The sequence below is a fragment of the Chinchilla lanigera genome, unplaced genomic scaffold (genome assembly GCF_000276665.1).
Source record: "Chinchilla lanigera isolate Chin_1 unplaced genomic scaffold, ChiLan1.0 scaffold00071, whole genome shotgun sequence".
Taxonomy (NCBI): Eukaryota; Metazoa; Chordata; class Mammalia; order Rodentia; family Chinchillidae; genus Chinchilla; species Chinchilla lanigera.
Window position 1 is genome coordinate 7,165,571 of NW_004955472.1, and position 20,465 is coordinate 7,186,035.

The 20,465-nt window shown below is 41.3% G+C and overlaps 1 protein-coding gene across 4 annotated transcripts in view; it reads right to left on the reverse strand.

Moving 5' to 3' along the window:
- Positions 1–20,465, reverse strand: part of LOC102019690 (zinc finger protein 239-like) — a 212,224-nt gene that overhangs the window by 66,043 nt on the left and 125,716 nt on the right. For 2 of the 4 annotated variants that reach the window (XR_001237092.1, XR_001237093.1), the window contains exons 2-6: positions 15,243–15,344; positions 10,210–10,402; positions 2,391–2,455; positions 1,978–2,056; positions 825–1,016 (exon numbers count right to left, since the gene is read on the reverse strand). The gene's annotated coding sequence lies outside the window, so the exon portion shown is untranslated. The remainder of the gene's footprint in view (positions 1–824; positions 1,017–1,977; positions 2,057–2,390; positions 2,456–10,209; positions 10,403–15,242; positions 15,345–20,465) is intronic. The other 2 variants (XR_001237095.1, XR_001237094.1) reach the window with 2 other exon arrangements.

A 20,465-nucleotide genomic window follows, 5' to 3' on the forward strand; every position in this document is an offset into this window, starting at 1 on the left:
CAGCTGCTCTTCTGATTGTTTTCCAAGTAGCGCTCTGAACTCCAAGTCAAAGTACTTGTTCCTTCTCGGAATTGTACTGTTAATTTCATTTGCAATATTCTTAATCTCATTCAATTTTCTCTTTTTTAAAAAAAGTAACAGAACATTTCTTATGTCCTCTAGGAGACCACCAGCCACCGTGAGGGAAGCTGTGCTTTATACCCATTCTCAGCACCTACCCCGGGTCTCATCACATCACAAAGCTGCAGAAATGCTCATTGAAAAGAGCAATTAAAAATACATAGAACTTGCATTAGCAAGAACAAAGGGTACCTCTGACTTTCATGGTGACGCTAGCAAGACTTGGATTTCTTTGGACAACAGATGGCCTCTAATATCTTAGGAAAAAGAAAACTGTGAAATCCTGTCATATCCCTTCCAAGAGTTCTTCCTTTGCTTACCAACTAGTTTGGAGGTGGTAGTGGGATTCCTTCTCCACTCCCTAAAATTAACAAACCACTTTTCAAAGTAATGTGATATTTTGAATACCCAAATAAAGCTCATTATACATTAATATTCTCTATTCTTGGATTATTAGGTCCTAGGTCCACTATATTAGCTGGAAGTACTAAGACGCTTTCAAGTCGTGATCTGAATCCCTCAGCTTTACCTGATCTTAGGCAAGTTACTTTAGCTTCCTTAGTAAAAAGCTGGATATAATAATGCTCATTTCATATATCTGTAAGCACAAACACAGAGGAAATTCTTAACCCACTGGTACAGAGTAGGCATCAAGAAATATTAAGCCTCTTCCTGTTCGCCTTCCTTCTTTTGATGGAAATTACCTTTTGCTATGCTGAGTGATGTCATATAGCTGTGTGCCATAATGCTCTTTGGACAGGTGGACCTGCTGCAATTTAGACGGCTGAATAGAATCCCCAGTGCGAAATCGTGCAGCCACTTGGGCCCTGATGACCCCTCGGCTCTCCAGAGTACTTCATCTCCTCTGGTCAGCAGCTGTGTGCCTCCTTGTGGTTCTGGAATAACACAAGGTCAGAGCAGTATTACCAGTGACAGACCATCCCAGGCATTGCAATTAGGCTCATCCTCTGTTATGACAATGATGGTAACAAGAACTGAAAACCACACAACACAAATCCGTTCTCGAGATGGAAATCTTAATAAAAATGGGAAATTTTACAGGAGACTATTCCCAGAATAGGCTTCTCCTTGTAATTGTGTGGATTTATGTTTTTCTTTATTTCCTGTTTTTTATAATCTTGTGTTCAGATCTTGGTATTGGCATTCAGTGAAATTGGTTTGGGCAGTCAGAAAAACAAAGGTGTTCATTTGATAACAAGATTGTAAAATTAGAATAGATTAAAATAACAAATGCCAAAGATAATTCCTTTTGTAGAACTAACCCTCCTATATTATACTAAGACACAAAAGCATATTAGAATTAAAACCATTCAAACCTAGAACCTAGTGAATAAAACTTGCATTTTGTGAGATAGACATTTTGGTAAAGCAGTGGTTCTCAAGTGGAAGAAATTTAGCATCTCCCTAACTCCAAGATACATTCAATGGACAGTATCTTCTTTGTCACAGTGGTGGTGAGATGCTACTGGCATCCGGTTAGCAGAGGCTTACAATGCTGATGAATAGCCTATAATGTACAGGCCAGGGCCCTACCACAAAGAAATATCCAACCCCAAAATGGTAGTGTCAATGGTGACAAACCTTAGACATTTGTCTTTAAAAAAAACCAAAGCTTTTTACTTTGCTTAAATCAAATAACTTCCTGATACTTCAGCATTTAATCAATAAATGTTTTTGTATTTCCTTGGGGCTTTTTCAGGAAATTTTTTTTTAATTGATAAAATTTGTAAACTAGAAACTAAACAATTAAATATCAAATTTTCAGGAGTCAATATAAGCTTGGAAGTAAACATAATGACCATTTTCGTTAGCATATTCATAATTCCTAACACTTACATCCCACTTCGAATAGCACGTTCCATTTAAATGATCTCATCTGATCTCCACAAACGCCCTGTGGGGTAGGTATAATTACCTGCAATTTAGAAGGGACAGAGTAAGACTCAGAGAGGTTAAACACTTACCCTGTGAACATGGTAGTAAGAACAATGTAGGATCAGACAACAGAGAAAACAAAGGACGGGTTCAGAAGCCAAATGAAATTTCTCAAGTTTGCTATGTGCAAGCCAGGCATCATTGTTTTATCCTGCTATACAAGCTCTCTAACGGAAGTAGCGGTACCTACTTCAGAGGAGAATGGTGAGAACTGAATGAAGGGGATGAATTTCAGATAAAGCACCTGGCATGGGTGCCAGCCCAACATTCCGATCCCAAATCCAGGCCCCTTTCCTCTATCCCACAAGACCTACCACATATCTGTAACAGTGAAGGCCCTTGAGATCAGTGATTCCAGTAACAAAGGTCTTTAGCAGGCCTGAGGAAAAAAAGGGGGAAAAGAAACACCTTTAAGTCACTAGAACTCCTTTACTTTCAACCATATTGTTTGAAATCACTAAGAGATTTCTTTCTCAGCCAGGACAAGATAAGCAGAAACTTTCCATTTTCCATGATTGAATGGTATGTGCTTTTGTGTGTGTTGGGGAGAGGGTATAGGAAAAGTAAAAGCATCTCAAGACATTTTAAAGCCGAAAGGGACTTAATCATCTTCCCCGAAATGAAGAGAACACACTTCTATTTGTTCAGAGGAATCACAGATTAAAGGAGTATATTTTTCACAAGCTTCCAGAAAATTGTTTTGGGCCTGAATCAAAAAGAAGTGAAAATTTAAAAAGAAACATTAAACCAGTAATTCTACTTCTGGGAATTAATGCACAGGAAAGAAATGCATATATATATATATATATATATATATATATATATATATATACACATATATATTTAGTTAATGTGTAATACATAATATTTGCATCATGGGTATAATTCTATAAATTGTGGAATATTTTATAAATATGAAAAACATCCCAAACAAAATATCCAAAAAGAGAGCAACAGTCAGCAGTTATTAAAAATGATGTCAAAATATAGCTAGAACATGACTAATGCCTACAATAATAGCAGTTAGAAAAAAATCAGAAACAAGATTAGAGGCACAAAACAAGCTTAATTTTATTTTTCAAGGCTAAATAAACTGGTATGAAGTAACCTAAAATGTTACAGTGACCGATGATGAACAAGTTTTCTTTTCTTTATTTTCTATTTTCCAGCATTATAATATGATCATATATCCATGTTGTACTCTTTAAAATAAATAAATACAATAATGAAGTTAAGAGCACTTTATAAAAAAGTGTGAGGTTGCAGGAATGCACTGAAGTTTGTGTGAATTTGATAGTGCAAGTACAATAGTTCAGTAAGGCAGGGGAAAGAATAGGTTGATTGTTACACCACTGCAGAGCCCTTAAGACCAAACTCCTCTCAACCCATCAATTTCACATTGATTTCATCTTGACATGTAGCATGCCCCTCAGTTCGACAACAGAAGAAACCATGAAATATCAATGGTGACGTCCAGAGGACACACACACACAATGTTGATTGAAGATTAATTTCTCAGCAGGGCGGCTCATCATTGATATCCTGCCTGTGTGCAACATAGGTCATGTGACCTTACTGATTATTGAAGAAAACTGCTGCGAGCTGGCTCTCAATTTCTAGAGAATATGAGTTATTCTGAAGGAAAGACGCAGAAGATGATCTGGCTTAGCCAGTCATTTTATTATGGAGCACCACAGTGAAGTAAGAATTATCTGATAGTCTGAAGTACGATTAGGAGCTCACAGTTATTTGATGCTATGATCTCTGATTCTAAATACAGGAAAATCTTCCAGGAAGCAGTGTACTACCTGATGGCTTTAGCTCTGTTCATGAAATACCTACTTTTCCTCCCTTTGCCTTTTGAACTGTTTTCCATAAAATACCTACTTTTTTCTCTTTCCTTTTGTTTCTCACACATTTGCCCAAGAAAACTTCCAAATTGCACATGATCTGCCACAAAAATAGATTAAGGGGGATATATAGCCAGATGATATGGAGGACTCATCCAGAGAAGCATGTAACAGCAGTCCGATGGGAAGATACTGTCTAAAACGAGGGCAGATTCACAGCAACATGAACAGGAAGACCAGCGTGACAATGACAGGCTTAAAAGCCACATTTGATTACCCTAATGAAAATTACAGCGGTGCCTCAGTTACGAATTTAATTTATTTTACAACTTGGGGAAACATGGCGGCATTTGTGTTTGCATAGGGAAGATGGCCACGGTTGTGTTTGTTACCCAAAGCAGAGCTTGTGAACAGAAGCAAAATTTTTCTGAACACTTTTGTTTGTGAACTGAGTTGTTTGCAAACAGCAGCGCTCGTGAACTAAGGTTATTACTGTATTTGGCCCAGACTACCTAACCTCTGCCATAAAAGACTGCATGGGCAGTCATGACAACCTCATTTTCTTACAGCATTTCCCCACCCAGCTCAAGCATACGTCTGTAGTGTGTGACTTTGCCTCCCCCAGTTCTCCACAATTTATTCATCAAAAGGCACATTCAGCCAAAGTTAAATCAATCACATACTATATTGTATAGATTTGGTGTTGGGATTCAAAGGTAACCAGTGACTGCTGCAGTGGCTAGAACTGAGGTTGTGGATACGGCCATTTCCTGCTGTGTGCATTAATGACCAGAAAGAGCTAAGTGGAAGTAAATAGGTAGAGAAAAGAGGTGTGCTAGTGTTTGAGAAGGCACACTACAAAGAGCTTTTTTTCCCTGCCCAAGTGCTACATAAATAGAGAGACACTGAGATCACAATATATGCTTTATCTGTGATACAGCTTGGGGATTACCGCTTTAGGTATGTGGCAAAACTGGCTTTCTGGTTCATAGCCCCAGATTAAGCAGTTCTCCTCCTGATCAGTGCTGGACAACCACATCTTTTCCACGTAGGTGTCTTTCAGCCACTCAAAAGCACACAGAATGAAGCAACAAAGCAGAATAGACACCTCTGTACACAGACCCAGAAATGAAGGAAGAGGCTGACTCAAACCGCCAAGTCTATTCTTCCAGATTCACTACCTAAATAAGTGGTCTCTTCCCAAGGAAGAAGCAAGTTAGGCTATGAAAAATAGACTGGAAGTCTACACTAATGGAGGTCTTTCTGAATGAGAACATGCCAAGTGCAGAAAAAGTTGTCACCCAAGCTCTGCTTTGGTAACAAACACAACGGTGGCCATCTTCCCTACACAAACACAAATGCTGCCATCTTTCCCCAAGTTGTAAAATAAATTAATTTTGTAACTGAGGCACCACTGTAATTGTTTTCATTAGGGTAATCAAAAGGTGGCATATATGACAATAAGAACATGGACTAGATTCCAGCTGGGTAGACTTTGCATTCCATGAGATACCACAGTATTATTCTCATAAATTCCCTTTTGCTTAAGATAACTTGCACTGGTTTCTATCACTTATAAGCAAAATCATCCAAAGACAACTTTTGTCCATGATTATCACTCAACATTGTCACAACTAAGGACAATGTCAACACCAGACTAGCAGCCAAGCTAATCCTGTTCTCTCCAGTCTTTGCTTTCATTTTAAAGGTGAGAGGGAAAGAACCATAGTGATAGTATGGATGTGACGCCACCATCACTCACTCTGAGCTTTAGTTAGCAACATCACTTAAAAGATGGAAAGAATGTGGAGTCTCAGAAAAATTCCCTTATTTATAGACCATTATTGTGTTCCATTGGACAGGATCACCAGAAGAGAAAAGTTGATGAGACCAAACGCCAGGGCATGAGATCCTTGGTAACAGCAATGTGAGAGCACATCAGAGCCCCATGGGCCAGGCAGCACAAGCTGGGGTGTACAGCCAGACTACCCCATGTGGAATGAGGCCTCTGTTCCTCAGCTGCATAGGACTGGCAACTGAAAGCTCATAGCCAAGTCCCTTCCCCAGGACTCCTTCTTGAAATAGAACTGCTTCCCCCATGTTATGCCCTTCTTCAGGGCAATCAGTATTCAGTGACTGCTGTCACAGGGTGCAGAGATCTAGCCCCACTTGCTTCACTTTCAGACATTATTGAAGAGCCATCCCAGGTCCAGGACTCTAGGGAATGTACTGAGGTTGCTTTTGCTTGCTACTACTTCTCTCACAGATACGTTCCCAAGAGCACTTCCCACTCAGTTTTCCAAGTGCAAATGACTGCATCAGAATTTGTTTCTTGGTGGACTCATTCAGTGATCATCCAGATGTGAGAAAGAAAGAATATCTAGAGCATCACACACTTTTTGCAATAAAGGACAATATAGCAACTACTAACATCATCTGGATATTGAGTACAGGTGTGTGAGGTGCAGCTGAGAAGCTAAAAATTTAATTTTAATTAATTTGTATTTACACTGCCATATCTCAGTAGTGGGCAGTGAAAATCCAGAATCTCCACATATGAACTAGAAATTTGATAGCATGCAATAGTCATGGAAAAGTCAAATGTCAAAGGAAAGGGTACTATGTGTTGTTCACAAAGGAAGACAAAAATCCAGGTTTCAAGAGAGATAATAATACGCATAACAATAATTGCTAAGTTCCAATGATAGGAAATAGAATCCCCATTTTTCAACTGAGGAGACTGTGGCTCAGAACTTGTCCAAGCTCATACATGTAATAAATAGAAAAGCTGAACCCCGACACTGTTTATGCTCTTTCTCGTGTGATTAAATGGGATCTGTGACAGCAAAAGCATCAAGCTAAGTCAACAGTGAACATCCAATATCTTCACATCTGTCCTTAAGCTTTATTATCTCTTGTATTATTTGCATTGTACATAATCATGTAAGAAGTACACGGGAGACATCCCAGTCGGGCTCCCCAGACACCACATGTTGAAATCCTACTATGTCAAGAGGACTTGACACTGCAGTTGCTGGAGTGAATAAGAGATGAAGGCGTGATCGTAAATGATGGTAAAGCATGCCCAGGACTCTTTACTTCCTGTTAACTGCCCCCGCAGCACAGCCTAAGTATAGCTGCTGCTCAAAGACCCTGCAGACACATGCAAACACAGCTAAGGCTGTAGTTCAAAATTCCAGTACCCTCCCACCCTGGAGGACGCCTCCTTACATGGAAGTGACCCCTGAGGGAACCATAGCTGTTCACAGAAGTGGCTCTGGGGTGCACAGGTCACAGCATATTCTATGAGAACGGTGCCCCTACCTTGCCGCTGGTGACCCTGCATGAACCTCTCCCATGCATGATTTTCCTACCACTAACTCCGCTTCCTCTTTGACTTTTTAAAAGAATAGGGTAAGGAGGACTTCTGGGCCTGTCTTAGCAAATTAGCTGCATAACAAATATGATTAGAATAGAAATGCCCTTTATGTTCGGAGCAATCCAACAAGAGGAAGTGAGAGTCAGAGACTTTAACTGCTTGTCTTCTCCCAAGGTGAGTTTTAGCTCCTAGCATCACCTCACTGATCTTCCTTTGCAGGTGATCATAAGCTATCTAAACGTGCAGCCCTCTGAGCTCAAAGAACTCACAACCGAGTGCAAGAAGTATGGCAGCAAACTACTGTTCTGTAGGATGACTTGTACAGAAATCAATGTCCACAGGGTAATGGGAGAGCAGAGGTGGGACCTGACATTTCCCATGGGCCTTCTGTTCATTTCCATCTTCAGGAGGGGACTGAGAATGAGACGTGAGAGCCACTAACCAGTGGCTTAGTCTGCATGGATGATCCATGGTGTGTTTGTGAGATGCTCCCAGCAGTTAACCTCAAAAAAGGGAATCATGCTTCCCTAAGAGGCACCAATCTTGATTGCTGAGTATTTAACTCTTTACTAACCTATGCCCTTTACCACACAAGAGAAGGGAAAACATGGTATGTATGCTTCAGGCTTCCATGCCTTATATGCGTCCATGCTAGAGGCCTGCACCCTCCTCTGTCAAGTTTATATGTGTAGAAACAAATGACCAAGACAGTGCTGCAACCTCCTTAAAGTCATTATTCATGACCTTAGGCAATTCTGAAACTGCCCTTAGAGTACGTGAGGTGAGGGTGAACTTTGCCAAATCATCTTCTCCATCTGTGCAGAAGGAGGTCCATGAAGAAAGGCTTGAGTATGGGCTCTTAAAGGCAGAGGAATGTCCATTTGTCGCTGCATTCGCAGTGGCCTCTCGTGCCTGGTACCAGCAGATGCTCACCATGTATTATTCTTCCTTCCCAATAAAGTAGTTCCGTCAAGTCCAACAAACACATGCGGAACATCTATAGACTCTGCATTGCTTTAAGGACAGAAAATAAGAGATAAGACATGCTGGTCCTTTGTTCTGCCTTGGTTTGCAAACAAAGGGTTTTCAATAAATGCTCTTTGGTCTGAGTAGCAGAATGGGTAGTTCAACAGGATCAGGATCAGAACTGCACACTGACTCTGAGCAGGGAGCTTCCAGGCACCTGTATCCAAAAAACTTCTTTGAGAAACCAATGGGCCTTGACTTATGATGCGGATTATGTCCTGGTAAACTCATCATAAAATGAAAATACTATGAGTTAAAAATGCACTTTCTATACCTAACCTACCACATATCCTAGCTTGGCAACGCAACACACTGTAGAGCAACAACCAGTTACTGTCAAGCTCATGTGACTGACCGAGAGCCGTGGCTGCGGCTTCTGCTGCTCCTGCTGCTGCTGCTGCTGCTGCTGTTGCTGCTGCTGCTGCTGCTGCTACCCAGCCTCTCAAGAGAGTATCTTACTGAGTATCATTAACCTACGCAAAAGGCAAAATTCAAAATCTGAAGTGTGGCTTCCACTGAATTGGTATTGCTTTCACATCACTGTAATCTAAATATGTCACAAATTGAATCACAGTAAATTGGGAACTTTATGTATATCTAAAGGATGTTGATTAGTCATATGGCTTGAATATCATAATCACATTTGTATGTACTGTCTTAATATACCTATAGCAGTTATTTCTTCCTATAACCCCCTCTCCCACTCCCAAGGAATGCGTTCTAGGAAGAAGTCTGATTGTAGCCTTGGGACATGCAGAAACACAAGGTATGCATAGGATTTGAGTTGAGGCACTTGGTTAGCATCATGCATCGACTAGCCAGGTCTGTTCGTTGTGGATGTGCCAAAATGGATTCACTGTCATGTTGACACAGCTCTATTGGATCTTCTTCAATACAAACTAGAATTATCCTTCCAAGTTATAGTCACGCAGCATTGAAATAGACAACTTAACTTCTGTAGTTCCTGACTTTGTGCGTGTACCTGGAGATTAATATTATATAGGTTATACAGGAGTATTCCTCCCTTTGGCATTTTGGTCTATAAATCATGCTATTTATATTTGTTTGCTCCTAATTGTCTAAAGGAGACTGTCCTTGTCAGTGAAAAATAAGGATGAGTGGTCATACCACGGCAGAACACAGCCAGTCACAAATGGTCAGGGAGACAAAAACTAGCTACAAGATGAATGTCCTGGAAGCAAGCGTAACAAAGAGAGGTGACAGTGAGCACGGATCATTGATTGCTTCAGCCCTGCAGCCAGTGCCTCTGGGCATAACTGCTCAGCAGGCTTCAAAGGGGCAGCTGGAAATAAGTTTACACCCAAGGCAAAACAGACTGTCAAGTCAACTTGAGGCCTTGCAGAAGAACCGTGAGAGGGAGGTGGCAATGATTGCGGGGGCTGCCTGGCACTCGCTGCATCCAGTCAGTCTGGTCTTCTTAGGAGCACAGATTTCCTGACTGAGAGCCCGTGAGACATCCTTTCTGGTTTCTCTCTCCACTCTGCCTCCCATATCCTAGTCAGAACCAAATGATCGCATCGTAAGTAGATATGTTAAGATCCAGGGCTCAGCAATACATGTAACACTGGCGATGATGTACAATCTCTTGTCATTAGTTCAACAGATGCAGAGGTGGACAGAGCTCTCCACACCTCCCCTAGGTTATAGCTGCCAAAATTTAGCTTGTTTTGAAGCTGCAGCAACTTTGATGTTTCCTTAACACAGGCAGGTGCTTCATTAAAGCACTAAGGAGTATACCAGCTATGTTTTCCCTGGAGTGAACTAGAAGAGATCCAAGCTAGGATACCAGACGCACAAAGGCAAAAATTATACCAGCAGGGAAGTAAACCTCATTATCTTCCCACGACACAATCTTACCTGCTTTAGTTAATTGTTGTGTTTATGCAGGCTGGGAAGTCACTTCGTCAGAGACATGTGTTCCTGAGACATGCGCTGGTCCAGAGTCAGGGTGCTGCCGTACGTATCAGAGGCTTACAGCTAACTGGAAGCCCAAGCAAGACAGCCAAGAACAATACTTCCTCCAGTGAAGGCAAAGGAGATGGAAAAACTTCTGGAACAATGCAGAGAAAAATCTCTATTTCTATTAAATATGTCTCAAAACTAATTTTGAGGAGAACTACCATTTGTCTTACTTTAAATTGAGTTTGTCCAAAATTGAGTCAGATGACAACAAAGGGCAGGAAAAATATTCTAAAACTGTCACCATGTCCCTTGGCTTTAAGTAATACAGTATGCATATGAAGAATTGTGCCCTGTCAAAACATTGATTTCATACAATAATTCATGGTTCATTTGTTCATTTGTTCTTTCAACAAACATTCATTTTTTTCCGTGCCAATCACTGTGCTAGATCGTTGGGATAAGGTAATAGATAAGACAGATACTGTTTATCTCCTTGTATAGCCTGAGTGAAACTATAATAAAGTGTGATTTTTTTAAATGAAACAATATGTGCAAGGAACAATGCACACCATATGTGAGAAGCATAACTTATGTAGGAGAAAGTGGAAACGCTGCCAAAGACGAGTATCATCAGGACACCCTACCTTATGCCGTGGTAACCAACAGCTCAAAATCGCAGGGATTTAAACAACAAAGGTTTGTTTCTTGGTCACCCTGAATGTCCAATACAGTTCACAGAAGCCTGTGCTAATGATGGTTATTCAGGGTCCCAGACTGATGGAACAGCCATCAACCCCAATAGTACCAAATGCTAAGCCACAAGGACAGGATACTGGTACCGGCATCTGCACGCTCCACCCAGAGGGGTGCATCACTCTGCTCACACTCGTTCGCCAGGCCAGCCCCTACCCAGCCAGGAAGAACAAGCTTCCTAGGGGCTCAGTGCAGCAAGTAATAACTCCACTGGGTCATGACAGCAGGTGCCAGCCAGCCCCAGAGAGCCGGGGGACAGGTCAGGGCCCTGAAGAGGAGACTTTTGACCAAGGCAACAATGTGCGAAGGTCACCTGCTTCCTTCCTGGAGTGCATCTCCCTGCTAATTACACTATTAAGGATACATCTACCTCCAGATTAAACTGTAAATTCCTAACACAGTGCCTAGCACAAAGTAGGTATTCATGTTTCAAAATAAGAAAACAATATTGTCTTCTGTGTTGAACATAATGGATCAGACTGGAGGTACACAATTTCATCAAAGAGCCATCACCACCTCCCCAACAGAGCAGGTCTTCCTTGAAGACTTTCTTGAGCTGCCCCCATCGTATTGCCTCAGAGAGCTGACCCCTTCTTCTTCTCCAAGCTGTACAGGTAGCTGTAGGAATATTACAAAACACCCTTTCTCTCACTGGGTCTGTCCCTTTTATCTTACTACATGCGAAGGGCAAAGTCCTATCTTATTTGTCTTTGTAACAGTATGTCCACCCAAGTCCTGGACGTGGTAGGCATTTAGTGAGAGAATCAATCTCAGTGAAAATGTATCTTCAGTAGAGGGATGGTTGGGTAGCAATGGAAGTTTGGGAAACTCAAGTAAGTTAGATACTAACTAGACTGTTCTAGTGATAAGTCTCCAAGGAGAAATGAAAGCTACACCTTATCATAGCCTGGTCTGGACTGGATTTAAATGATCCTCTAATACCTCTCACGCTTATTACCTATGAGAGTGGCAGTACAATGTGCTCTCAGCTTACTCACCGGGCTTGCCAGTGTCCTGTTTTCTTTCCTCCTCCAACCTGTTTAGACACTGTTTTTCTGCCAGAAACCAATCAAATGGTGATCATCACAACTCAAGGTAGAGAGAAAAGGTTTATCCAGGGTGGGTAACAATAACATTCACCTTGTATTTGCATAACACTTGAACTTCATAACATAATTGCACACCCTTTATCACGCCCTTCAGAAAGGCAATGTTCGTGTTATCCAACCATAAACCATGATTTGTTGTCATTATCAGTCTGAAGAAGTGAAAAAAATCGAGTCAGTTTTTCACGTCTCTTTCAGATTTGATTTTGCACAACAGCGAGATACGAGTCAGTTTCCTCTCTCCTGGCTCGACTGGCCTCAGTGCATGCCTGAAACAGCCGGGCTCCAGGCAAATACTCAATCTCAGGACCACAGAAATCTAAACTGAATGTCAGTTGCCAGTGCATTCGAGCTGAATGAGGCTACTCTAATTTTCAGGAATCATATGTTCTCCTAAGAAATCCAGCCCCAAGGTGGCAGAAGCACTGTAACTGTCACCACAGCTGCTAGAGGAATGGCTTGTAAGCTGCAACTTTTCACACTATTAATGCATTGCTCACCCCAAGGAGCACAGCTGGCAACCTTGAGATTGCATTTTAGGCTTTGGTGAGAAGCTTAGAGACATCGCTAGCAAGGAGAAGGGGAAAGGTGATCACTGGGGCACTAGGAACTAACTCTGCATGGAACACACATTTATGTGTTTACCAGAGCTGTACTTCCGATTACAATGGGACCCTTGATAATTGAAGGATTTTTGCATTGCTGCACTTCAGTGGGACTAATAGGATGTCAGCATCAGCTTTCACTGTCTTTTCTGATGACCCATGCATACTAGCCTCTTCTGCATGGGCCTCGCTTGAAAATGCTAGTCATTGGAAAACCTAAATTTCTATTATGAGCACTGCAATATCAATGGTTAACAGCATTTACTGCCTAGTTGTACCACCTGGTTTCAAATTTGTTTCTGTTCTTTCTAATTTTAAGACTTCAGACAAGTCACTCCGTCAAACCCTCAGTCTCTTCATCTTTAAAATAGGGGCAGCAATAGCAACTACTTATAGTGACAATTAAATGAGAAAATCCATGAACAGTGTAAGGCACAGGAAGTTAAAATTTTGTTATTGTCTTTTTTGTTTATAACTCAAACTAGGGTTTTACAAGACAGTAGAAAAAATTAACAGAATTACAGGAAGAAAGAATTTTAGTAAGGTGCTCTTACCAAGGGTTAAGCACTGCCAAGATGATAAATATTTATTGAGAACCTAATGTGTATGAAGCACTAGGTTCCAGGTAGACAAATTGTCTGTCATTCTATGTGTGTAAGAACAAGGCAGGCAACTGTTTGGTGAAAGCCAAGGTCAGAAATATATATCTTCCACTGTCGAAGAGTTACAGGGCAGCCCAGAGGGCTATTCAGGAGAGAGGTTTAAGTTTCAGAGCTAAATAATCAACTTGCACCCACTCACATCAATCCAAGCTTGTGTGAGGGCCACTTTTTTCTGATAGATGTCCATATTAATAAAGAAGGATAAAGCGGGAGGCATGAAGAACAGCGGGAAAATTTCATAATTGCCTATTGTAATTTTCCTGAAAGCCTTACCTCAAAAAATATACATTATAATTAAGTCATCTGGACTGCATTTAAGAAAATGGTGGCACAGGTTGACTGCTTTGTCCCCCAGCCTTTTGGAATTTTTTCTTGTCATTGTCATTATTATATTACTGAGAAGTAGGATTATTGCAGATTCTTCAATATCCTGATACAGAAGGGGAAATAAGCCCTGCACCTTCAGTTTCCTTTTCCATTTATATTGCACTGGAAAGGGGGAGGGGGTGCGGGAGAGAATGTGGGTGATCCAGGGCAGGGGGCGTGTAAACGCCCAACGCATTCCCTGCATGCAGCAGTGCTTCCGGCAGGCCAAACCCTTCCCATCTGACAAGCTCCCGGTGCCCTCCCTGGAGCAGGCAGAGCCTGGGGAATGAGCAGCTGCAAGGCTGAGGAGGTGGCAAGGCAAGCTGACGGCAGAAGCCGAGCATGCGGTTAGCGGGTGAGGATGTACTAGGGGAAGGAAACTGGCACAGGAGGGAGAGGCTGAAAAAGGCCCACAAGTTACAGTCTGAGAAGGCAGCCCAGGATATTCTGTGAGCCGGATACAACATACTCCCAGATGTCTCCTTTGTGTTATTCATCTGCTGCTGTAGTTCTCAAATTTGCACATGCATATGAATCACCTGGCAATCTTGTTAAAATGCAAATTCTGGTCCAGTAGATCTGGGCGGGGCCAGAGAGTCTGCACATGTCACCGGCTCCAGGTACTGTTCATATTTAGGGCCTGCGGACCACACTGTAAGTAGCAAGGTACTAGATCATAGGCTAGCAACTGTGGCCTGCAGGGTGAATTTGACCAGTTGGCTGCTTTTGTAAGTAACATATGGCTGGAGCACAGCCATGCCAGGCATTTTCATATTGTCTGTGGCTGCTGTTACTCTACGATAGCGGAGTGGAGAAGTTGCAATAGAGAATTTATGCCCCAAATGTATATTTGGCTTTTCACAGGAAATTGTTTTGAACCCTATCCTGGAGAATATTTAGTATTGAAACTAAGAAAAAAAAGGGGACATGATATTGTGTTGGGATGAGGACACTTTTAGTATGATGTGAACTTCTGTGAATGAGAGGAAAGCTTGAGAACAAAAATAAATGCTCATTTTTATAAAAACAGAGAGTCACGGTCTGTCTGTAAAGGGACTGAAGATGAACGATCCCACAATTCCATGGTTCTAGAGCAGGTGACCTAGTATCTTAAACATATTCCAGGAAGTTGAAAGCACAACTTGCAAAGTTTTGTGTGTTGTCAGATGTGCACATAAACTGAACTCCGAACTGTAAAAATTTATGAAGCATCTTAAACCAGTTGAAAATAATGTGCTTCTGCTCTTCGCTACTTCGATATTGTTTCATTAGCTAGCAAGAGAATTCTTTCTCTTCAGTGAGGAACCGGTAACAACATTAATTCACCCTTAACTTTGCATGCCAGCGTCTTTCCCAAATTACTTTTCACAAACAATATAACATTTGATCCTCTCACTATAGGTAAATTAATTCAACTTGATGCAAAGAAGCAGTGATATCTTTTTCTCAATGACCTCCTACTGAACAGGAGAAACAGTTATAGAAATAAACATTACCATCATGTAATAAACGCCATACACAGGTGGATGGGTCATCGTCATGGCTCTTGGAGTGTAGGCTGCAGTGAGCTGCCACTTCAGAATTTATCTTACAGGTCTCTAAAATGGGAGAGGAGGTTGTAAGGAATGAGAAGATTGTCACAGTCAAAATGTAAAAATCATGATAGCATTTTATAGCAAAAGTTATGTGGTAGAAATTTTCATATAGGAAATTATAAAATTTGAGGCTCAGAATTAACATAGATTAGTTACTGAAAGTATGACTTACACTGACATATTTTAACCCTAAACATTGGTTCTTTTATTGCTGTCCTAGGTTTTCAAGGATGATTTTTTTCAGAGATGATGGAATGAGATTATAATGACAGGTATGTTAATAATGTTTCCGCATGGTAAATTTTGTCTCCAAAGGACAGTGCCAATAGAGAGATGTTCCATAGGAGATTTCCCTATTGTGACGATTAATATCAGGTATAAGTGAGGGGTTCATCAATGAAGGACCCAGCACTGTATTCCTGGCAGTAGAGTGGAGTACAGTGTGGCTAGTAATATGTAAACAGCTGTAATTCTCAGTGCAACCCTGCTAGTCACCTACTGAGTCTAGAATGAGAAAATCTCTAAAATGTGTGATTTCTTTATTCTTTATAATTAAGATCCCATTCTCCAAGCTAGGGATGGTGATACTTGTAATTCCAGCACGCATGGAGACTGAGGCAGGAGGATTGAAAGTTTAAGCCCAGCCTGGGCAACTTTGCAACTTAGACCCTGTAACAAAATAAAAAATTTTAAAAAGTCCTCGGGTTATAACTCAGCGTAAAGGCTCTGGCTTCAATCCCCAGTACTGGGGAAAAAAAGAAATATTATTCTCCAATTATTTTTTTTTGTCCCAGTGAGAATTGTTCTTGGGTCTTATTTTGGGTACCACCCAAACACCATGTATTATGGCTAGGCCTTATTTCGTTGTTACTTAAAAATTTTCTCATACCGGCAAACAAAGCTTCCTATGTCACAGTAACTTAGCTGTGGAATATGTATGAGGAAGCTGAGTATGTATGAAACGAGAGAGAGTGAAGCCCCAGGGAATGATGTAGTGCTTTATTTTACAGGATATTGAAGTACTTGATAATACCACAGGTTCAGTTACATGTTTTCTTTATGGAATGACCTACCTGCCCGATCGTCTTTCCAATATAATTCAAAAGGCACTTCTTGCACACCTCGGCCCTGAGCCTAGTCCCCCACAGGCATGTGAGTAAAAGAAAAGAATTCTGTGATGAGCTTCGTGCTGCAGTCTCAAGGGGGTCTACCCTTCGCAGGAGATTTGGAAGCATGCAACCAACTCCTGCAGACAAAAGCAACTCCTAGTGAAATAGAGGCCAAAAGAAATGGGATGGAAAGTAAGTGCTACAGAAGGGAACTCATTGTTGAATAAGAATTTTAATAACACGAGTCTTCGTGTTCCAGCCACATTATCGGTTGACTAAGACCTTTCCTGATAATCAATTAACTGTTCTCTCTTGACAGCACCCACTCATGTGCTGGTTGTCAGGCCATGTAATTGACATGTTTCATTAGACTGAGATCAGCTGGTCTACTGTGGCTACCTTAGGATTCTAACCCTTGTTCCCTGTAATGCTTCTATAATGCAAAGCATAATGATTTTTTTTTTTTCTTTAACCTGCATGGTCTCCAGAGGTGGCGCGTGTGATTCAGTCTCTAAAGTAAGGTAACAGTGTGGTTTAGAGGTCAACACAGCAGGTTAGAAAACAATAGAAACAGCTGTGCAGCCAAAGAAAGTGCTTAAGATGCTTTTGAAACTGACTTTGATTTTCAGCACCAGAAAAAAAAATGAAACCAAAGGTACTAGTACTCCTCACCCCTATGATAAATATAGATGTTCATAAATTAGTCAAACACAGCTCTAAGGACTGGTTTATCTTGAGGGTAATCTCAGATGAGAAATTAATGTTTAATTAATTTTCGTAAAGTCAAGAGGTGGCAGATAGGCTTCTTTTATTTTTGTGTAATTGGAATCTAATTATAAAGAGGTCATTCATTCATTCATTTTCTCAGCAAATATTTGTTTAACTGGCTGAAGCCATTTTTCCAACTGAAGCAAAACTCATTAGAAAGTTCTGTGTTGCAGTTATGTTCTTAATTTTAGATACTTGACTAATTCCCCAATGATTCCACCCTTGCCTTAAGTGAAGATGTGAGAAAATGTACATAAAAATGTTTGCCACCTATAACCACTTTCTAATTAGCAACGAAGCCAAATCTGTGCATTTGGAATTCTAAGTGACTCTGACATATGAAGCACTACTATCGATTAGTTTAAATAATCTTTAGATTAGAAAAATTCACCAACTAACCAATGAGCTTCATTGGTAATTGACCATCTAACCCTCAGCCTGCCATATTGCTATTTGGCTGCTGTGGTTCTTCCTCAAGATCAGTGTTTTTCATGTTGCATGCCTGTAATCTCAGCACTCTGGGAAGCTGAGGCAGGAGGATCACAAGTTCAGGTCTAACCTGAGAAACTTAGAGATTTAGGAAACCCTGTCTTAAAATTTAAAAAAAAATTTAAAAAGGACAAAAAATTCAGTGATGTTCAACCTTGTTTGTATATTGGAATAACTTGGAAAATTCTAAAAGCTACTGATGCCTGGTATTTAGTCCAAAGAGAATGATTTATTTGGCCTGGGGTGCCTTAGTCCATTTGGGCTTCTATGAAAAAAAAAATCTTAGACTTGGTGATTCATAAACAGTAGACATTTATTTCTCACTGCAGACAGTGTCTGGTGAGGACTCTGCTTCAAAGACAGCTTCTTCTGTTGCGTCTTCACATGGTAGAAGGCAAGAGACAGCCCCCTTGAGCCTCTTTGATAAGCGCTTTGATCCCATTTGTGGAGGTGGAGCCCTTAAGGCACATAAGCATCTCCCAAAGGCCCCACTTCTTAGCATTGTCACATTGGATATTAGATTTCAACACAGACTTTTGAGCGGCCACCAACATTCACCCAGGGTTGCTAAGCACCGGAAGTGTTTCACACGCATGCTCAGTAACATGAGCCAGCTCTCTAAGTTTAAAAACACAAACATCTGATGACATCACTTCTTTGCTAAGAACTTATAAGTGATTGAGCAACTCTGCTGACTGCTACATAAAATCCTGAATCCCTGATATGGCTGTTAACGCCTGCAGAGAACAAGGCCCTGCTTCTCTCTTTGCCCCTTTTCCAAGAACCTCAGTGGTGGCCGTTCCAGGCCACGGGCATTACACTGTGCCACTTCCACCTCTGACTCTCAGTCTCAAACAAACTATCCCCTTTGCTGACACTCACTTTCCTGACCTCGTCTTCTGGCTGTCTACACTCCTTAGCTTTGTTCAAAGTGTTACTTCCTTAAGCAGAACATTTCCGATCCTACCCCATGAATCTCATCCTAATGATGCTTCCCTGCCGTAGCGCCTCATGTGCTCATTATGGAAGCTGAAGGGGTTTTGAGGATAAGAACCTTGCCTACTCTTTGCTGTCACAACTCCAGTACTGGCATTCGTGCCTGGCACCTGGCAGGAACCCCACAACTACGTTCAATTGAATCAGCCATGGTTCAGTCAGGAAAAAGAAACTACACTAGAAATTTGAATAGGGAAATTTTGTATGCAAAATCCTAAACTAGTAAAACATGATTAACTACTCAACAGCCTAAACAGAACGCATAGCAAGTGTTGGGAGATATCCCTAAAATAAAAAAAAAATACCCAAAAAGGAACTAAAACTTTAGAAGACCACCACGCCATCTCCAGGCTGAGGTGTAGACCTTGCTGGAGAGGTACAGTTGCACCTAAATTACAAAGACACCCCCCGCCCCCGGGCTTCTATGGGCCGGTGTCTGGTGAGGACCCTGCAAAAGGTCACTTCTTAAAATGCTGGTAAATTCACAGAGTATGTTGGAAAGTAAGCTGCCCATGGGGCACTGCTAGTAGCTGGTCTGCAGGAAACTTCTGGTGAGGAGGAGGAGAACCTCCCCGGGGTCCCGGCTCACTACTGGAGGAGGAAGAGAGTGGCACACATAACCCTTTCTCCGTTATTCCCGTTGTGTCTCTCTAGCTCCCTCTATTGGTAACATAATATTAAACCAGCTTTCAACAGAGAAATGACTGGAGGGGTCCAGCCCGCAATCACAAGGGAGAGCTGAGAGCAAATAGAGAGACAATCGACTAATACCTAGCACTGTCACAGTTGACATAGCTAGATGATGGATAGATGGATGGATGGATGGATGGATGGATGGATGGATGGATGGATAGATGGATAGAGAGATGATAGAGAGATACAAAGATAGATAATATTTGGTAAAAACAAAGAAAATATGTTTCACAAATGTGATAACAAACTGCATGTTAACAAGTAAAACTGAATAAAAAGATTAAGGTTTGATATTCACTTCCTCCTGTTAAATTTCTTATTGTCTTTTTTTCTATTCAGAGTTCAAAGCCTGAACCACATTGGTGATTGTCGTCTCATCCATCCTTATTAGAGTTGTACCTCTCTTGCCAGAAATCTGAAAAGCTGTTTAGCTTAAATAAGGGCAAATTTTGGATTTGGAACTCGATGGCTGTGCTTCATGGAGATATGGACACTAAATCCCTTCGGTTCCTCTCTTCAGGAGAGCCGGGTGGCACTGTTGCAAGTGGTGAAAAAAGCATAAAGTAGGGAAAATAAATTAATCAGAATATTGCTTGTCATAGTTTCATATCATTAGGAGTGTTTGAGAGCCAAATGAAAGCTTTGATGCAAAAATTAGAGCACAGAACTGCTGGATTCTTTTGATCCTTAATCAGCGCTTCTAACTTCTGCAGAACATCAACTGTAGCAAGGAATTATTAGCTTTCTGTTATATTTAAACTTCTGCGTTATTTAATAAGCAAACAGCAAAAATAAAATGCACATAGCAAGAAGATGATCTTTAGCTGGTGTCAGGGACTAAATAAACAACCATCTGCTCCTGCCCACCTTTTCACATGGTCGCGTAACTGTCAGAGTGAAATGAAGTTTTGAAAGCAATTAAATTGGCTTTAAAATGCTCATGCAGGGGCTCGAGTCTGTGCTCGCCCACACCACCACGGTTCCCAGCTGAAACCCGCAGAGAGAGCCAGGTATTTCCCAGCTACTCCCTGAGGGCAGCGCGTGCATCAGGACCCCGCCGCCCAAGCCC